Source organism: Bidens hawaiensis, unplaced genomic scaffold (assembly GCF_021521415.1).
Source record: "Bidens hawaiensis isolate Kalapana, Puna unplaced genomic scaffold, B.hawaiensis_p1.1 tig00014334_1, whole genome shotgun sequence".
NCBI lineage: Eukaryota > Viridiplantae > Streptophyta > Magnoliopsida > Asterales > Asteraceae > Bidens > Bidens hawaiensis.
This window is the reverse complement of record NW_027492232.1, coordinates 57,976-79,619: the sequence shown is the minus strand read 5'-3', so window position 1 is coordinate 79,619 and position 21,644 is coordinate 57,976. Positions and strand designations below refer to the sequence as shown.

The window sequence follows — 21,644 nt, the reverse complement described above, 5'->3', positions numbered from 1 at the left end:
TCTCCCAATTAGCTAGCTAATTGTCTTCGTTTTCGTTTAATTAACCATGCTATTAAGGGGAAATTAGGTGCTCCTTTTAATTTAAAAAATTACTTTAAGAACCAACCAATCCTTCACCACCACTTAAGTTTTACAATGAACTATCTTAGCTACACTAAGTAATAACGTTACTCTTTTCAATCATCCTAAAGAGTTTTGTCCAACATTAAAAAAAAATGCTACATTCTCTCAGTTTCTCATGCCATCGAAACCCGAATCCATCAACCCAAAAGAAATGTGGGTTGGGGCTAGCGGTGTGCTGGAGTACCCAAACACTACCCGCAGCCCGCCCCCACCTTTCCTTAGCAAGACTAGCTCCCAAGAAGAAAGAGTAAATGGGTAATAATGGTGGAAAGACCTGGCAAGTCAATAGGATGGATCATTAAAGTATAAAGTCGCATACCGGTCCCAACCATTAACACAATAAATCCTCTCTATTGACTTGCTCATTTCAATTGTCAATTGAAATTCCACGTTGTCTGTCTTCGTCTCAATTATCGGAAACCAACAGATGCAATGGTTTTCCGGTTCAAATTCTCGGCGTCGATACCACCAAATTTCATCTTCTTCCTTCTCTGCATCATCATCATATTTCAGAAATCAAACGCTCAAACTACAGATCCTTCTGAAGGTATGTTATGTAACTCTCCCGTAGCTCATTGCTATATGATATTCGAGTTTACAATTCAACTGCTTGGATCTGATTTTAGCTCATAAATCGCTTATTATCATTCAATCGGTTTTTATTTTTATTCCATTAATCGGCTTGTTTAGTTCGAAAGTGTGTGCTTTTAATTAACAGTAACACAACACGAATTGAATTTCTTATCTGGATTCATTGTTTTTCAACTCTTCACAATTCAAAATCTAACACTTGAGTTTTTTATTTAAGGATCGGAAAAGAAAAGAAAATTTTTCTTTTTAACTAACACTTTCTTTTCTTTTATTTTATTTTAACTTGAGAATTTATATAATTTTTTTTCTTTCTTACTCCGTCCAATCTTATAATTTCTTTTTCCTGTATTTTAAACCCGAGAATACCGTGTAAATGTTAAAATAGTTGGTCAAAATCGGCGACTTTAATTTTAACAAGTCTTGACTATCAGTCATATCACTATCTTGAGGATTTTCGAATCTCATTCTTTATTTCTATCTATAAAATTTAACTAAAAAAACTCAGTTTTTTCTGATTTTTTCTCTAAAATTTGTTTAATTTTTAAAAACCTAAATCATCCTATTATACTCACGTAAAGCTTATTTTATTATATTACTTTTAATTTATAGAGATTTGACTTTATGCATGAATAAATAGAAAAAAAAAGCTAACTTTTCTAAACCATATCTCTATAAAGAATGGGATGTGGGGGTAAATCAGATATTTTTGTTACAATTTTCTATATAATTTACAATTTTTATAAAGATAATATCTTTTTAGGGCAAGTGCTACGTGTATTTGTACATTAATTATATTTTTTACTCTTGTCATTTTTGTATATTATAAAGATATTTTATGTTAATAGGTAAACATAGATAATATACATAGGATAAACTGTTTCATGTATGGAGGTGGATAATGAAATCGGTTAGTCGAACCGAACCTACTACCCGAACCTGAAACCGGATCGGTATTATAGGAACCGGTTTTGAACCAAAATTAACCGTAGGTTTAGGACTGGTTTGTAGTGTGCAAGCAGGAACTGGTTTCACAAACCGACCACTAGGACCCGGTTTATGCACCGCTTTGGAACCGATGCTCACGAACCTATTTGTGTATGTATCTATTTATGTTTGGTATATATGTATGTTATGTATTTATGTGTCTGTCTATGTTATATATGTTTTATATCTATATTGTTTTATACAAACCGGTTCCACAGCGAACTTGAAGTCTTGAACCAGTTCCACAGGTTTGGGTTTTCGGGTTCGCAAACCATTTTCACCCACAAACCGGTTTTGACTAGGAACCGAACTGTTAGGTGTATGAACTGATTTTTGCATCTATATCCATGTCTATATATTTTTGACCATATCAGAAAGATGGTTGACCATTTAACAACTTGAACATAAATTATAATATCAGAAAAATGGTTGACCTTATAAGTTTTAACAACTTGTAACATAAATTTTAATAACCATGTTGTATTTTGTTGAATTTATAACTGAAAGACTTACCTACCGTGTTTACCAAGTCATTTTGGATTAAAATATGGAACTAACAAATATATTTAGGAGAACACTTGTATGCATTGACATTATACTATACATATTAAAAACACTGGTGGCTCAATTTGAATTACAGTTTATAATAAACTATTTATTTTGTAATTGAGATACCAAGCAACGAAAGCATCAATTATATTTGTTACTATTATTGTTATTTGATTTTTTGTTATTATTATTATTATTGTTATTGGTAAAATGAGTTGACAAAGAAACTAACAACCAATTCAAGGTCAGAACAAACAGTACATTTTTATTTTCTATTTTCTTTTTCAAAGTTTCCATGTGACTTTGTATTCAAGTTATTAAATACGAGGGAGACACTTTCTTGACATTTTTCTTCTTCTTTCCCAGTTTCCCACTAGCAATGGTTCCGGGAAAATTTGGTTGTCTCTTGGTCACTTGCAATGATTTTCAGCTACAACAGCTACAAATATTAACTTGTAACATAAATTTTAATTACGATTAGATTCGGCGAATTTAATTCAAACCCGGAATGCATCATAATTAGTAATATTTTCTTTATATACGTTAATATAAAATTTAAACAGTATAGTATTTGTATGAGCATGGGATGTGTTTCCTAATTCCTAGATTAGTTGACCCTATTATTTATATAGCTTTTATTTAATGTATTAATTATATATCTGTACAATAGTTGTTATTATGTGAAAAATCATGATAAAAATGACTCAATAACATATATTATTTTATGTAAAAAAATATAATTAAAATACATATAAAAGATGATTCTATATATAAATAATTAATTAATCATTAATAAACGAGCCAATTTCAAGCTTTAGAAATAGAGCCTGGATTAAGCCGAGCTCAAGCTTTAGATTTAGAGATCGGATTGAGCTTGAACTCTGATAAGTTAAGCAAGCTCGAGCTCTAACCCTGCTTTACACTCCTAATAGAAAGGGCCCAAATAGATAAATTTTCTGTCTATGAAAAAAAACTGTATTGGTCTGTTTTAACAGCATTAACTGTATGCATGAAACTTTTAGCATCCATCAATAACCAAAAGAGGTGATATTTGTACATAATAAATATTCTGATTTTGACAATGGTACAACAGTGACGGCGTTAAGAACGATATTTCAAAAATGGAATGTTCCAAATCCGAGGAACCTGTGGAACATAAGCGGAGAACCATGCAGTGGACCAGCGCTAGGAGGATATTTCGCCCAGGATCTCAACGATACAGCCATCGAATGTAATTGTAGCTTCGACAGTAACTCCACTTGCCATATTACTAGACTGTAAGTCTTTTGTTTTCTTGAATCAGTTGTTCACTCTCACTTTGTTTTTCTTGAAGACATCAAAGGTGTTCTTTCATCTACTTTAACTGAACAAACAATCGAACACGAACAATTATATTAATGGTAAATGAACGTGCATAACTAAGTTAAAACCAATAAAAAGTGAACAAAACAATTGTTGAGCCTAAAAAGTTAATAAAACTAGACTAAATTGTAACGGGCCTAAAAAGTGAAATGGATATATTAATGAATATAAACGAACAAACTTAAACAAACGTAAACTAACAAACATAAACGAACGAATGAACACTCACAGACATAAATGGATGAATGAGTTATGTGTTCATGTTCGTTCATTTAACTAAACGAACTTCCCGCCAAACAGTCAAGGTCTCAAAGGAATTAACGTAATCCGATAACGACAACGCAATATTTAAGAAAACTCACTTTTGTTATACCAAAGAAATATATAACTCAAAAACCCTAAAACAATAACTCTCAATTATAGACTCAGTTATGATATATATAGCGTTGGCACGACTTAAGCAACAAGAAAACTAAATCACCCTAGAACCCATTATTCTATTCAATCTAACTAGAACATCTCGGCCCCGGCCCTACTCGGTAATTAGCTTTTAAACAGTTCTCGAACGGTTCACTGAAGTTCAGTTCGTTTACAAACATCGATGGATTCACTCATATGATATCACAATCAACATTGTTGTGAATTTACAAATAAAGATGTGTTCTTTGTTAATTTGTAAATCTGAATCAGATTTGGCTAATAATCATCATGACTTCAGCCAGATTAACAGCACATCTACTATATTTGAACTTTATTCCAATTTCTCATATGGATATTGGGTATTATTATTAAGTGTTATGAGCCATTTGAATAGTTTGTCTTAATTGTATCTCTTATTAACCTGGTATCTTAAAACTTGTCATCCAGGAAAATCAATAAACTTAGCAGTCCAGGGGTGATTCTTGAAGAATTTGCTGCTCTAAATTATCTCATTGAATTGTATGCATTTTCCTTTAAAATTTGTAAATCAAATTCAAACTTTAGTCTTAATAAGTTGACAGATAGTCATTTTTCTGCAGGAAACTTGATAAGAATGCATTAACTGGTACCTTGCCCCGGTGGTTTGGAAATTTTTCTTCCATGTTGTTCTTGTAAGTGTAGCATGTTTAGTAATTTATTTATCTATTCGAATTAGCACACACACTTTCATATTGGTCTTGTTTCATTTGATTGATCTTAACAGGTCAGTGGACCACAATCAATTAACGGGTACTCTACCCCGGGAGCTTGCAAACCTTAAAAACCTAAGAATGTTGTGAGTACCTACCTCTTAATATCATTTTCGAATTCGAGTTGAATCTTTACATATGGTTAAAGTTGTCTGTTGTATCTTTCAGGGCTATAGGTTCGAATAAATTTTCAGGTACTCTCCCCCCTGAACTTGGAAACGTAGTCACGATGGAACTACTGTACGTTTCTTTGAATATATGAAAGATATATGTAGTATTTGATTGGATGCTAATTCATACAATCTTAACTGAATGTTGCAGCTATCTGGACAGTTGTGGTCTTGGTGGCGAGATTCCCTCACATTTGCCAACCTCACAAAAATGCGTGAGATGTACTTCTTTTTGTCCCATTTTCATTGTTTTGAAATTAATGTGAAAACCAGATATATGTTTAGGTCGGTTATTTTTACTTTCAGGTGGGCTTCAGATGGTCCATTTTCTGGAAAGATACCTTCATTTATAGGAAGCTGGACAAAGTTAGAGAAACTGTGAGTAGGAATGGTTATAATGCACAATTTTGAAGTTGCAAAATCCTAAAATTCTCATTTTGCATATGGTTGACTTTATAGGAGACTTCAAGGGAATAATTTTGACGGTCCTATACCAGCTAGTTTTTCAAATCTAACCTCGCTGAACTCTTTGTGAGCTACATGCTTTCTCTCTTTTTATGTATGCATACTCTCTCTCTCTTGATATTTCTCCCTCTGGTTATTCAACTACTTGAAATTTTACAGGCGAATAAGTGATTTGCAGAATGTGAGTTCATCTCTTGATTTTATCACCACTTTAAGGAATTTGACTGACTTGTAAGCACACAAATCTCTTTGGCATGCAATGATGTATATTACAGGTGGCAGAATGGGAGATCGGGTGGTTTGGGTTAAATTGGGTAATTTTTGTATGTGTTAAAACAGGTCAGGGTTGAGCTCAATAACTAGTGTGCTAAGTATTATTACAGTAACTATATAATTACAATATTAATCCATTCTTTTATCAGGGTCTCAATTTTGAAAAGACTATCTTATTAGGGTTTTAAATTTAAAAAGGCACAATTACCCTCTCTTGAATGACACATGTCTATCTTGTGTATATTTCATTATTCAAGTTACTAACTACTTTTTAATGTTTGACTAGAGTTATAAGAAACGCGTTAGTTTCTGGTCCTATTCCATCAGACATTATTCAATTGCAAAAACTAGCTTACATGTAAGTGATAATGCAGTATTAATTAAATAAACTTTTCACATGTTTAGTACTAAGTTTCATTCACTATTTATTCTATTTTGTAGGGATTTAAGCTTCAACAATTTAAATGGTTCACTTCCACGAACATTAATGAATATGAGCTCTCTAGTATCTCTGTAAGTTATTACTAAACCTTCCCTTACAATATCTGATTAATTTAACTGTTTCACACTTTAAGTTGTTTATTATTGTTCTTAATGTGGTCAGATTCCTTGGAAACAACAGTTTGTCTGGTTCTCTTCTTCCTGAGAAAAGTCCAAATCTTCTGAACATGTAAGTTGTGTTTTTGCATTAGTTTTGTTCATTAAACAAGGTTTTAAGAATTTCGTTCTCATGATTTGATGAAATTTTATTTTCAGTGATTTGTCTTACAATCAACTGTCGGGATCTTTCCCTCAATGGGTGACTCCAACGTGGTCAAGGGCTAATCTGCAATTGTATGTTTACTTCTCTTCATTAACTTTGAGGATTTTAGTGGCTTGTAATTTTATATATGAAATGTTTGCCTGTTATTTCAGGAATTTGGTGGCTAATAACTTCAGATTTGACAGCACAAACATTAAGTAATCATTTAAAAATCCTTTATACAATAATTTCATGTTGAAAGTTCTATATTATTATGAATAATTGCATCTCCATGTGCAGTACTTTCCCAGGATTAGACTGTCTTCAACGAGGCTTTCCTTGCAACAAGAACACAACACCTTGTGAGTTCATTGTATCTTTGCACATCTGTCAAATGCATTATCAAATAACTATTTAACGGTGACACGACGATTGATGACGATTTTTGTTACTTGCTAAAGATTCCAGCTTGGCAATCAAGTGTGGCGGGCCAGAAATGACCGTTGACAAAATACTATTCGACACCGAGAACGACACAACACTTGGACCAGCTTCCTTTAAGTTAAATCGAGACAAATGGGCAGTTAGCAATGGGGGCATTGCCATTGACGAAAGCGACACGACATCATATATAGTTTCCACTTCTATGCGAGTCAATAACACGAGATATCCGGAACTTTTTAGAACTTCTAGAAAGTCTCCGAACTCTCTTAGATACTATGGATTAGGGCTGGTAAACGGGCCATATACTGTAAAACTTTTCTTTGCAGAGACTGTTTTTGACCTAAACAATAACAGCTGGACGGGTCATGGGAGGCGTGTCTTTGATATTTACATCCAGGTTAGATCTTTAATTATGTATATATATATAGAGGGAGGTTCCAACGAAAACATCCTTTAATTTGAAAAGCCCAAAAACTACTACCAAACAATCATTTTTTTCCATTTCTTTTAATAATAAGGTTGGTATTGTAAAAAAAAATTAAAACGCTATATGTAGCTCGTGAAGCTATATATATGTATCCTATATAGGGTAATGATCCTAAGAGAACCCTTTGCAAATTGAGAACCATTTTGGACCACTAAAAACACTTTTAAAAAAAATATTTAAAAAAATCATAAAACAAAAAATAATAAAAATTTTAAAAAAGTAAAAAAACCAAAATTCTTATATTTCATTCCGGTTTCATTAAAAAAAATTAAAAAAAAAAACGCCGTATTATACACATATGTATAATTTTATTTAATCTTTAGTTACGTAATATACACATATGTACAGTATCATTTATCTTAAATTATACACATGTGGACAAAAAAAAACATGTAAATGTACATATATGTATATATTATACATATGTGTATATAATTTAGCTGAACCGAGTTTTTTTTTTTTTTTTATGAAACCGGGATGATAAAATAAGAATTTTGGTTTTTTTACTTTTTTGATTTTTGTGTTTTTTTTATTTTATGATTTTTTTTATTTTTGGGTTTTTTGTGGTCCAAAATAGTTTTCATAGTTCTCAATTTTAAAAAGGTTCTCTCATGATCCTGATCCTATATATATATATATATAGGGGAAGGTTAACGTACAAATGAAATTAACGTGCTAAACGTGAGAATCAAGTAGAGTAATTATATATACAAGTAGAGTAATTATGTAATTACTCTATGATAATTACTCTATGGTGTAATTACATAATTACTCTACTTGATTTTCATGTTTAGCACGTTAATTTCATTTGTATTTGATCCAAACCCGCCCTATATAAATGGGTATATATATATATAGCTTACGAGGTACATACATGTAATACCGCGAATTACATATATATATATTTTTTTTTTGTTTTTTCCTTTTTTGATTTTGGCAAAGATTAATAACGTACAATAAGAATGAAAAAAGAAAATTCTTGTTTTAAAGTGGTTTTCGCAAAGTTTCAAGTATCTTAGTGGTTTTTATATGATATATATATTATTTAAAGTTCGTAAATAATATAAGAGCTCTATAATGATACTCATCCTATATCTATCAATCTATCTATATATAGGGTTACTTTGAGAGCTATGGTGGGTTTTGAGAACCGCAAGAAACTTGTCCAAACCATCGAATTTTTTTTTCTTTTCTTTTCTTTTCTTTTCTTTTTTTTTTCATATGTATGACAGCAGACAGCTTAATCCAACATTCCAGCCTAATGGACTAAAAAGGGTATTTGGGTCAAACCATAGGGACTAAAACCCTCTATTGTTTTTTAATCATATTTAGACGTTAATTATATATAACAAATACAATGGAGAACAATCTGTATGACAGCTTAATCCAACCTGACCTGCACATGTTCTAAATTCTAAGTAAAATATCGTTTTATTTTTGTGTATGACGAGCTGTCAATTTCTCTAGGGAAACCGTATACAGAAGGATTTTGATATATCAAAGGAGGCAGGCGGCATTGGAAGAGCTCTTGAAAAGGAATTTGATATTCTTGTTGCACAAAATTATCTTGAAATTCATTTGTTTTGGGCTGGAAAAGGGACCTGCTGCATACCTGAACAGGGAGATTATGGGCCTTTAATTTCTGCCATACGAGTTTCTCCTGGTACCAAACATGCATTAGTTTTATTTGTGCTAACAACTCTTGTAATTGCTAATTATTTTAATTACAGGTTTTAAAGTTAAGTCCAAAAAATCAAACAAAACCGGAATGATCATTGGTATTGTAGCTTCTGTAATGTCTATCAGCGTTCTGCTGTTAATTTTCGGTTTGTACATGAAAAGGAAAAAGTCGGAACATGGAGAAGAAGATGGTAATGATTTTAATTTCATAATATTTTATTTTCTTTTATGTCTCTGGCGGAGAGTCCTTATTTTTAATTATTTTTAGCAGAAATTCTTGGAATGGGGCCTAAAGTAAAAACTTATACCTATGCGGAACTGAAAACCGCAACTGCAGATTTTAGTAGTGCAAATTTGCTAGGAGAGGGTGGTTTTGGACCTGTTTACAAGGTTTGATATTAGCTGATATTTGGTTGTTTAGTAATTTAATTACAAGTTATAATGAGTTGTAATATGTCACAGGGTATACTGAATGATGGAAGTGTAGTAGCAGTTAAGCAACTGTCTGTAGCATCACACCATGGTAGGAGTCAGTTTATAGCTGAAATTTCAACCATTTCAGCTGTACAACATTGGAACCTTGTGAAGTTGCATGGTTCTTGCCTTGAAGGTTCTAGAAGACTTTTGGTTTATGAGTATCTTGAAAATAAAAGTCTTGATCAAGCACTCTTTGGTATGTTAAATCTTTATGCACCTTGTCACCTTGATCATATTTTAGTTATATATCATTATACTTGTCATGTTCAGAACCAAAAAAGGAAACAACAAATTGATTCCTTTTTAAAAACAGATGCACCTCTCGTCACAAAATAATTGTGCAGTTTTAGAAATGGATAGTTAGAAATGACTAATATTCCCATTTTACCCCTATAATCACATCTTGCATGTTCTCAATCCTGAATAAAAATAGTTCTCTAAATAATTATGAAAGAGGGAATCTTAGCGTTCTGGTGATCTATAGTCATATAAAATATCTTGATATCTTTTAGGGAAAACGAATGTGCACCTTGACTGGTCAACACGGTTCAATATATGCATGGGAACCGCAAAAGGACTTGCTTATCTTCATGAGGAATCAAGGCCTAGAATTGTGCATCGGGACGTGAAAGCAAGTAATATATTGCTTGATGGAGAATTATGCCCTAAAATATCAGATTTTGGATTAGCGAAATTGTATGATGATAAGAAAACCCACATGAGCACTCGGGTTGCAGGAACCATGTGAGTTCTTCTGTCCTTTCTAAAGAAATATGTTATTTTCATTTATTTACTAACTAACTAACTAATTATTAATAATCTGGATCGTATATAGTGGTTATCTTGCACCAGAGTATGCAATGCGTGGGCATTTAACATCAAAGGCTGATGTTTTTGGATTTGGAGTTGTTTGTTTGGAGATTGTTAGTGGGCGGCCCAACTATGACGAGAAAGTGGACCCGGAACAGAAGTATCTCCTACAATGGGTAAGTTGATTGGACCTTGGGGATGCATTTTGGCCCAAAAGTCCTCTGTTCATACTTTCATTTTATATATAACAAATTAACAATCAAAAGAATTTATGGTACTTTTCAGGCATGGAGTCTATACGAAAACAACCGACAAGCGGAGCTCATAGATCCATCTTTGTCATCTGTTAACGAACAAGAAGCTACTCGTATGATCGGGGTAGCACTTTTATGTGTTCAAGGATCGCCCACAGCAAGACCCGCAATGTCACGTGTGATTGCCATGCTTTCAGGTGATGCTGAAATACCCCCTGTCACAACAAAACCAAGTTATTTGACGGATTGGGATTTTAATGATATTACCAACGATTTCGAAGATGGAGAATCTATTTCTTTTGAAAGTGCAAGCATGGTGACTGCAACATCAACTGCAAATACAACTACTTCAACTGGTGTGAACTCCATGTCGTCACCCGTAATATCGTCCGACTTTATAAGCGAGGGGAGTCTTAGAGCAGGACGGTGACACACCATTACCATTGTTGATTATTGTTGTTCATATGGCATTGCGTTTTTAATTTTTTGTTTCAGTTTTATTTGTTTGCCACATCAGTTTTTTGTTCATAATTTATGGTCTTATCTTTTTACCATGATCGTTTTTTTCTTCTGTTCATACTTCATACATAAGGTCACATTTTTGTTTTTGTAATGGTTTTGATCCATATAAAAGAAAGTAACAAATTTTACTCAAATTTCTGTAATGGTTGTTGAGAGTGTGTAGTTTATTTTTTCTGTCAACTTTTTTTTTTCATTGAGAAAATAGGCAACTACAATTTTAATTTTTTTTTTTGGGTGAGGTTAATTGTCATCATGAGTAATTTTTTACTATCCGACTATCAGTTTTAATTTGTTTTCTTCTTCTATGAAGGGGGTGTTACACGTATAATTAACATGATCATATTAACTATACATGTGAAACAATTGAAAAGGTAACAAAAATCAGTGTTGTAAAAATCGGTCTAGGCAATTGAGTACACGATGAGTAATGTCTGAGTACTCCCTATCTAGGCCGAGTACTCGCAACTCTCCAGTCTACTGACTGAGAAATAATAGTGTCATGATTAAGAAGATTTGTAATTAGATATATTCATTAGTCCTTTTTTTAGTCTTCATGAACAAGCAGATTTGTAAGTATTTTAGTCGTAATTTTGTTAGGGTCTAGTCTAGCATCATATTTTAGTAAACTAATTAAATTATTTTTTGATACATACTTCATATAATAAATTATAAATGTAAATTTGAAATACCAAAAAAATGGATATTTTATAAATGGTTGTAACTTGTAACTAATAGATTTAAATTCATTTACTTATTAATATAAAATTTATAAAATTTGACGTATTTAGAAAACCACCTTTGATCAAGAAAAAGGATTTGCCATCATGAAGGTCGTTTAATCACTAGGAAAAAGTTTGAATAGTCCTATTAAAAACCTTTGATCAAGAAAACATTTTCATTTATTTTTAAACATTTAAATCTTATAACTAAATTAGTTGTTCATATTAATTTCTCGTACTACTAAAAACACTTTTCACATTTAAGCCTATATATACTATGGTCTAGAAAGGCGTATGTTGTTTAATCGTAACACTTTAACATTAAATTTAAGTAGGGCAGCCTACCAAACATAGAATATTATGAAGAAATGTATGAAGAAATGTGTTGTTCAAAACTAAACAATTATTAGAGGGTACAATTTGTAAAAAAAACAATGTTATTTTATTATATTAGTTAGATTAAATGAAGATCGATGATATTAAATTTATGTATATTCTTTTTATGGTTCGAAAAATGTTACGCTATCAACTTTAATGGAACGTATGACATATATACACTAAAGTTTTTATTGCTAACCGTAGAATTTTACATGCTTTGTATGTTCTTTTTACTTTATTCCAAAAATGGTGTTAATAATTTGGCTATATTTCTAATTTCATTCATTTAGGTTTAAAAGGTCATGAAAAAAGTCAAAGAAGATGATATATAGTTTGATTAAAATTCACTCGACGCCATTTAGGATAATAGTACCCAATCTTTAATCAAAATATGCATTATAAACTTTGGAAAACTCCTATTGGTCATCACTTTAGCGTAATAAACCCCGATTTTATTATACTAAAAAATAAAGTTGGAATTTTTTTTAATATTATTTTAAATGTAATACAATCCAATTGTTAAGTAAAAAACCTGCCTCTATTTCATTTAAAAAGAAATTGTTCTTTGAATGTAAAGAGCTCGATTTCTTACCAGTAATTATTTGTTCGATCAAAGTTGAATATGCTATTAAAACTCGTTTTTTTAAGGATTTTTTTTTGTAGTCCCTTAACAAGCAACAGATTCAAGGAAAAGAACACATGAGTGGTAAGCAAAGGGGTCAAGTTTTGGTGTTTGTGGGTGTACTAGCTAGCTATTAAATCATGAATGTTTTGACCCAAAAGTTGAAGAAATCTTGAGCCACCTTATTTGGTGTTTTAGAAGCCCTTTTTCTTTGTGGAAAAAATAGGAGCAACCTAGGATTCCTGAAAAGGCGTCAATGTTTTGTAGTGCTTTGTTGGTATCATATCCACAATTTTCTTTTACCAATCAAAAGTTAAAGCATGGAATCAATTCAAAAGGCTATGTGGAATATGATCATGCATGTCTCTAGGAAAACATCATTTGGTGAAAGCGACAATTTGTAAAAGCAAACATCAATCCATATGCAGTTTTCTTTTATAAAACTAAAGTGTGATTCATTCAGGTTCCTCATTCCAAGGATTCCATTCCACTCAACGTAGCCAGTCGCAAGTACATAAGTGCAGTGCAATGCTCACAAGTCTTGGCTAAAATGCATGGATTACTTGGTTCGTTGTGTTAAATGCACCTACCTAATAAAACTTCTACTTAACATGTGGACACAAGTTTGTTGTTGTTGTTTTTTTTTTTTTTTTGCTTTTTTTTTAAAGAGTTGGCGAAAGAGATCTATTAAGTTGAGCTCGCTTGGCTCATGGACATATTGTTATCTTATGCAAGGCTTTTGTGTGTTGCTTAGTTTGGGTTTAGACCCTAAATAATCGATCGAATTGGTAAATTTGGTTTGATAACTTACCAATATTTGTGGAAATTTTTGTATTTATAGTTGTTTAGGACAGGTGATTTATGAATCCAATTGTAAAACTAGGTAAGTCAAAGGGCGTGGAAAACAAATTTAAGCAAAGTTGTTGTGATGATTTGAACCCACAATCTTACATTTATGAGGGAGACACTATATCACTACTCCAATTGATTATGGGTAACAACTTGGATCCAATTTTTATCAAAATAGACATGTCTGTTTTAGCCTACATATCTTCAATCATTGAGTCTTTGACCAATAAACACGTGACACGTCAGCGAAGCCGGCTAAGGCTTAGCCGCCACTTTATGGACACGAAATTTTAGGAAAAGTGAACGGGACACACCTTTAGCCTATAAAAATTCGACACGTGTCAAAGGCGGCTAAACTTAGCATACATCTATGATTATTTAGCCGGCATCTTTGACTCTTAGCTGGCTTCGGGATACGTGTCTATTCATTTAGCTGGCTCAAAATATTCTTTCTTAACCGACTCCAACTCGGCTTGTAAGCTAAAGCTTCACTTAGCCGTCTTCTTTTTTTTTCACTTAGCCGTCTAATTTTTGCCGCCAAAATTGAATATTTTACCAACCTTACCAACCCTATTAAATATTTAACCGGCTTCTATCTTTTTATCTCTTAGCTGTCTTGTTAGCCGGTGTAAATTTAGCCCCCAAATTACAAATTTTTACCTACTCAAGTAAATATTTAGCAGTTTCAATTATTTTTTTCTCTTAGCGGTCAATTTTTTTCTCCTAGCCGGCATGTTTTAGCCATCAGAAATAAATACATTTACCTACCTAAATTTAATTTTTCACAAACCATTCTTATAAAACTATACAACCATTGTAACATCCCGTTTTCTCGTTTCGATTAATAAAATGAAAATAAGAGTTATTATGAGTCGGGCTAGTGTTGGGTTAAAGGGATATGGACTATGGACTTGGGTTATGAGAGAAAGAAGGAAAGACCATGGGCTTAAGCCCATGATCTATAATTATATAAACCTTAAATCACTCATTTAATTCATTTCACACATATTCCATACACCACCAAAACACATACTTAAGCTCTTTCTCTTATTCTCTCCTTATCCTAGCCGAAATCAAGAAGGAAATCGAACACCGACCCGAGGTAATAATAGTATGACGTTGTATGAACTTAAACCCGTTAGATATGGTCACGAAACGACGAGCCGACACCGTTAAACCGTTTAAGTCACGAGATCCGGATGGAATCGGGTATAAACCGAACCTAAAATGAGCTTAGGGATCACCCTAGCTCAGATCTGGATCGAACAGGGCGCAAAAAAACGGTGAAAAACGAGTCAAAACTCGTTTTTCCGACGAAACCGCGTTTTACCGGCGACGGCGCCGGTAAGTGGTACGAGGTGAGAAGAATGTCAGAGAATTTTCTAACATTCTCTGACCTAACCCTAGTTCGTTAACGGGAAATTAACGACCTAGAGGTAATTCGCTAGAGGATTCATTAAAGAAAGCATAACGAACTAGCTTTAGTTCGTACCCAATTCGTTAAGGGAAAAAGGATAACGAATTACCCTTGATTCGTTATAATCATTCGTTAAAAGAGATAACGAATTAGATGGACTGATTCGCTACATGGACTGGTTCGTTATGGACTGATTCGTTAAGAGTCCAGTTCATCAGAGGGTTCAATTCGTTACAAGAACCAGTTCGTTATGCTAGGCCAATCGTTAAGAACCAAGTAACGAACTAGAAGTTTGATAAATGGCAGAACAGTCCCTGGACTTATAAAAGAATGGATTAATTACAAGGAAGTCCTCGAACTTTTTAAGTTAGCAAATTTAATAATGATTCAAAATTTTAATGGAAAATGTGTTAAGACAGTTAATGAAAATAAAATTTTTCCAAGCTAACCTGACAGCTTAACCCCAGCCAGGGGCTCTGCCCCTTGGGCCCCTCTAGGGGCTGCCGCCCCTAGAACCCCGCTACCAGGGGCGCCGCTGCCCCCTGACCCCCGTTCGTTGTGGGTTATAATAAGATAGAAATATGACATGGGTAGTAATAGTTAATTGATACGTGTAATTGTTATACAGTTAGTCGTGCGCAACTAAAGAAAGGGATTACCATTAACGGTGAACGTAACCGCATTCATGTGAGTTCTAGCCCCATTCCTTGTTATGTTTTCGGGGCTGTGTGCATACTCGATGTGAATCGTTAATACTCTTATCCTAAGTGATAAGTGTATGCCTTACGTGAATTATGTGAAAGATATGATTGATTGCTTGTCAGTACGTGAACGATCTTCGGATATTGCACGCATTGTCAAGTTATGATTATGGATATAACGTTGTGTATAATGTATGAATGACATGTACGTATGTTATGAATGAATGTAAGAGATAGTCAGGTACAAAAGAAAGGGACTGAGCTCTAATAATACTCAAGACAGAAAGAGACTGAGCCCTAATAATACTCAAGGCAGAAAGGGACTGAGCCCTAATAATACTCAAGGTAGAAAAAGGGACCGGACCCTAGTAATATCCGAGGCAGAATAGAATAATGTAAAGTAGAAATTTGAATAAAGTATGAAGGTAAGTATATATATATATATATACTATGAATGAGGTATGAGAATATGAGTTATGTGAGAAAGTATGTAGTAGCGAATGTATTGTATGTTGTATGATTAACTAGAACTCACTCAGCATAGCTGACTTTTAGTATGCACGCAGGTGAGTAGAATGAGGCAGCTCGCTTAATGTGGACACATGGCATGGAATTAAAGACACTGGCAACTCAAGGAAATGTTATGATGAATTAAAGACTATGTTTTATTTTTAAATGACTATGAATGTTAGGTAAAACGAGATTTGGAAGTTTGTAATATATTATGGTTGAAGTTATTATATTTTGTGAAAGTTTTAATTAACTCGGATGTTTAGAACTGTGTTTATGAGTAAATCCAATGTCCAATGTGAGGCACCGGTAATGGGGCCTTACAACCATCTTCACTCCATCTTATAAAATCATCTTCACCCTATCAAACTTTTTACTTTTTTTATCACACAAGATCCTCATTTTAAAAAAAATATGTTTTTAACGTCGTTGTTTACTCGACTTGTAGGCTAAAGCTTCACTTAGCCGTTTTTTTTTTCTTTTAGCAGTCTATTTTTAGCCGCCAAAATTTAAAATATTTTAGCTGCCATATCTTATTTTAATCTCTTAGTCATCTTCATTTAGCCACCATATTAACTACTTTAACTTCCAAAATAAATATTAGCCGGCTCACATTTTTTTTCTCTCTTAGTCGTCTTGATTTTCTCCCTCAGCCGTCATGTTTTAGCCGCCAAAGTTAAATATGTTTACTAACCTAATAAAACACTTGGCTCGTCAAAATTAAATACTTTTAGCCGTCAAAACTAAATACTTTTATCTACGCAGCTAAATTTGTGATTGGCCTCTATCTTTTTCTTTCCCAGCTGACATGTTTTAGTCACGTATTATATGTGTTTACTTATCGGGTTTAATTTTTTTTACTTACCATTTTTATAAAGTTTATAAAACCATCTTCACCCTATCTTATTATACATATAAAATCATCTTCACCCTACCAAAGGTTTTTACTTTCTAACTATATCATATCTATTTTTTCATTTAAAAAAAAGGTTTGTTAACCAATAAATTTGAATTATGTTATCAATAAAGTTGTTTTTATGAATAAACTAGGTTTATTTTTTATTAAAATTATTTTTTGTATGTAGATACTAAAAAAAAGTAATACACGGAAATGTTCAATAGTAATAAAAATTAAGAAACATAATAATAACAAAGCATACTAAATAACGATTTCAATCTACTCGATGGTAGGCCGACAATGCCAAATGTAAATTTAATTTGTCATAAACCTCTGATATTTAAGGATTTTCTCCTTAAACTATTCAATTTTGACGGCTAAAATTAGACGACTAAATGAAAATGAAAAAAAAGACGCCTAAGTTAAGTTTTAGCCTACAAGCCGAGTTGGAGCCGGCTAATAAAGAATATTTGGAGCCGGCTAAGTGAATAGACACATATCTCGAAGCCGGCTAAGAGTCAAGGATGCCGGCTAAATAAACCATAGATGCAGGCTAAGTTTAGCCGTCTTTGACATGTGTCGAATTTTTATAGGCTAAAGGTAGGACACGCTCACTTTTTCTAAAATTCCGTGTCAATAAAGTGGCGGCTAAGGCTTAGCCTCCTTAGTCGGCGACATGTCACGTGTTTATTGGTAAAAACTCAATGATTTGATGGATATAGGCTAAAAAAGGCATGTCTATTTTGGTAAAAATTGGGTCATAGTTGTTTATTTTGATAATTTACCCGGTCATATTTCTATGTAATTTTTAACAGCATTTAGTTAAGTATAAAATTTGATTTTTTTAATAACTTTTAACATTTTTTTAAAACTCTATACGTACTTTTGTTTATTTTTTTTGTTGGTTACATTCAGATGTACATTTTATTGGAAACCGAACTTTATTCATAATAAAGGTTTTCTTTAATATATTTAGTAAGCCTAATATAAGTGAACGACTATGAGAGGCTAGTATATTAGATAAAACTAAACGGGTGCCCGCACCATACAGCGAGAAATACAGGCCTTGGTAATCAACTAATCACGTAATAAGTTTATGGGTGTTTATTGTTCGGTTTGAAATTATAAAACCGTTCATTGGTTTGATTTGACGGTTGATTTTTTTCTTTAACTTTTGGCCAGTTATTTTCAACTTTCAAAGATTCTGTCTTGGTTTTCGACAATAAAAAACTGTTACAAAAGGTTTGGCTCATGATTTAATTTATAATCATCAAAACCAGAACGCAAACACATCTACATAAAATGTATATTTTTTAACTGAAAATAACTATGACAATATCATACTTAAATTAAAGATAAAAATATGCTCGTTTTTATGGTGTAATTTTTTTTTAAAAATATTATAGTATGAAAAAGTTGTTAACGTTTAAAAAATCATGAGGGAATTTAGGTTAAAAGTGAAAATTAAAATAAGATATAGGTAAAAGATTAAGGTTATTGCTGTAACTATTCTTAGTTTTTAATTTTAATTGAGGGGTCAATATTATAACTATATTAAATAAAATTTGAGTTTTAATGTGAGAATGACTCTTTGCCCCTATTCAAGGTTGTACATATGTAATATTACTTGTGAATCATTTAATATGAAGGAGTCTTAATTTGTCATTTGATGTATAAATAAAGCATGCAGACATTTGGACATATAAAGAGAGAAAATAAGAAAGTGTTAGTTATAACAATGGAAACCCTCATTGTGAATGGGAGGAGAAGTAAAGGCTAGTCAACTCATTTGGGATGAATGAATTAGGCGACATTTGATAGTTACATCTTTTATTGGACATTATCTAAAATGTGGGTTTTTTTTTTTACTTTCTAGAGATGTAAAATTAAGGTTTAAGAGTTTTTGGGAAGGGCAGACTTTAGTTTGACTTTGCTTCTTATAGTTAATTATTTGTCTATATGTTGTTATTTGATGTTGTATGTGACGTTATTTTTACTCTTTCAACACTCCTTCTATTAGCGAATAGCGATAGCAATCCAATTCTACTATTTTGAAACCGTTCATAGCATAATATCAATATATTTTTGTATTACACTTTTTTATGCATGTCTTTTATAGATTCAATGGTCTCTCTGGAAGTAGCATCTATATCCCTTAGGAAAATAGATGATGTGCCTTATTTCGTACATCTCACCCTCCCTGAACTAATTAATAGCTTAATTATCTATATAGGTGAGATCTAAGTATGTTGTTTACGTTTAGTACACCGAAAAATACTTAGTTTTAAATAATAAAAATTAAATTGGAATGTAGAAAACCAAAAGTAAACAAAACTATGCATGTTTAAATTTTAATACTTGTGTACTTGAAAATAATAAAATGTTACAAGTTGTTAATTAAAAATCAAATTATGCATTTAATGAAATAGAAAAGTAGAAGAGTAAAACAAGTGATGCTATGTCTCAGACCATTTACTAAGTATGAGGGGGAGATTTTATCTTATAGTTTATATGATAAAAATTGATTTGTATTTAAATGTTTTCATCCGTGCATGATTTAGTTTTCTTAGTTTTCAACATTTTCTTGAATATGATTAGACGGTTTGGTGTTAAGTATGTATGGAGGATGTCGAGGAAACGGCAGAACATCTAATGGTGTCTTGTAGTTTTGCTCAAGCCATTTGGCATGGAATTGTGAGTTGGTGTAAGGTGCCGGTGTTTTTTGCTTTTTCTACATGAGACATTCTTGAACTACATAAATACTACCAGTTACCCATGCGGAAAGCAAAAGTTTTTAATGCGCTTTATCTAACCGTGATGCAGTGCCTTTGGAAGAACGAAATAAGGCGATATTTAATCGGAAACAGGCTTAGATTAGTAAGGTATTGGGTGAAATTAAAGCTTAATTAGAGTTATTTGTGGATTTATAATAGGTCCAAATATTTGGGAGTCACCTGGGAAGGTTGGAGAACCTTTGATTTTGTTGGGTTGTAGGTGGTTTTGGGTGGTTTTGGGTTCTTGTTTTAGTTTGGTGGTGATTTCTTTTGTCGCTTTAGCGGAGTCCGACATGTCTTTTCTAATAAAGTTTTTTGTTTGTTCATTAGAAAGAAAAAAAAAGAACCCTCCGTTTTCATAAATCGTAATGCTTCAAGAATCATGTGCGATAAATATGATAAGATGTCGGCTTAAGTGAGTCATGATGTGGTCATTTTAGTTTCACTTTAAGCTTAATTACTTGATGAAAATGGCCCACCTCCCATATATCTATCATGTAGTAAAAGGTGTGATTTAAGCCTTTCATCATAGTGATGAGAAACATAAACAGAGGATGTTAATGCACAATTTTTATTTGTAATTGCATATATGCCTTTCTAAGCTTAAAAAATTACATAATTTCTCAAACTATGTTTGAAGAGCATTGTAATTTGTACATAACACATTAGAAACTTGTATTTTAGAGAAATATATGCAATTGCTTAAGTTTAAATAAGGATATATGCAATTATTCTTAGATTTAAAAAAATAATGCATTATATCGTTAACATTTCATTAGTTACCAAAGGTGTAAGAAAATAAATGAAAATTCATCAAATTTAGAAGAAAATTGGGTTGTATTTGTAGTTCTAAAATGCTAAAAGGAGTTAGTACAGGTGATTTTAAGGATATCCAGAGTAGGGCTGTAAACGAGCCGATTCGAGCCGAGCCAGAGTGTGCTCGAGCTCGAGCTCGAACTGAATCAAGCTGGCTCGAGCTCGGCTCGTTTTCTTTATCGAGCTAAAAAATCGAGCTCGAGCTCGTTGAGCCATACTCCTTTATTTTTTTTTATTTTTTTTATTTCTTATTTTTAATTTTTTTAATTTCTTTTTACAAATTTTGATATATAAAAGATAAAAAAATATGATTTTAACATACATATTATAAAAAATTAATAATTAGAACTTTATATGTTTTATTTTCGTTATTTTTTATAAGGTTATATGTATCGAGTGACATAATATATGTATAAGTATGATATTATTATATATAGATATTAAAATTTAGGGTTTAATCTAAACGAGCCAACGAGCCGAGCTAACGAGTCGAGCCAAAACCGAGCCACGAGCCGAGCTGACCCTGGCTCGAGCTCGGCTCGTTCAGAAATCGAGCCGAGTCGAGCCGAGCTCATTTAGAATCGAGCTTTTTCGAGCCGAGCTTTTTTCGATCTATTTTCGAGCGAGTTTCGAGCGAGCCACGAGCCGCGAGCTTTTTGAACACCCCTAATCCAGAGCTTCTTTTGGTAAGGCAATTAGGTTGGTTTGGGTTCACTGATACACTGCCGCCATTACTTCACCAAAACTTAAGTTGGGTTTTTTTTTTTTTTTTACTATTTGGCTATGGGATGCCGAAAGAGAGAGTATTATGTGGGGGGCCAAGGAAAGAGAAAGAAAAGAATAGCTTAATAAAAAAGA

The 21,644-nt window shown here is 32.5% G+C and overlaps 1 pseudogene across 1 annotated transcript; it reads left to right on the top strand.

Annotated features, from left to right (window-relative positions):
* The first annotated feature begins 335 nt into the window (after positions 1-335).
* LOC143546342 (putative LRR receptor-like serine/threonine-protein kinase At1g56140) lies at positions 336-11,139 on the top strand (annotated as a pseudogene). Its single transcript, XR_013137574.1, has 24 exons — positions 336-670; positions 3,341-3,524; positions 4,477-4,548; positions 4,629-4,700; positions 4,793-4,864; positions 4,947-5,018; positions 5,100-5,170; positions 5,255-5,326; positions 5,408-5,479; positions 5,573-5,644; positions 5,973-6,044; positions 6,128-6,199; positions 6,291-6,356; positions 6,443-6,520; positions 6,602-6,646; positions 6,729-6,790; positions 6,890-7,269; positions 8,827-9,022; positions 9,090-9,230; positions 9,311-9,429; positions 9,502-9,712; positions 10,029-10,260; positions 10,352-10,502; positions 10,612-11,139. The product of XR_013137574.1 is annotated as a putative LRR receptor-like serine/threonine-protein kinase At1g56140 (transcript).
* The last annotated feature ends 10,505 nt before the right edge of the window (positions 11,140-21,644 follow it).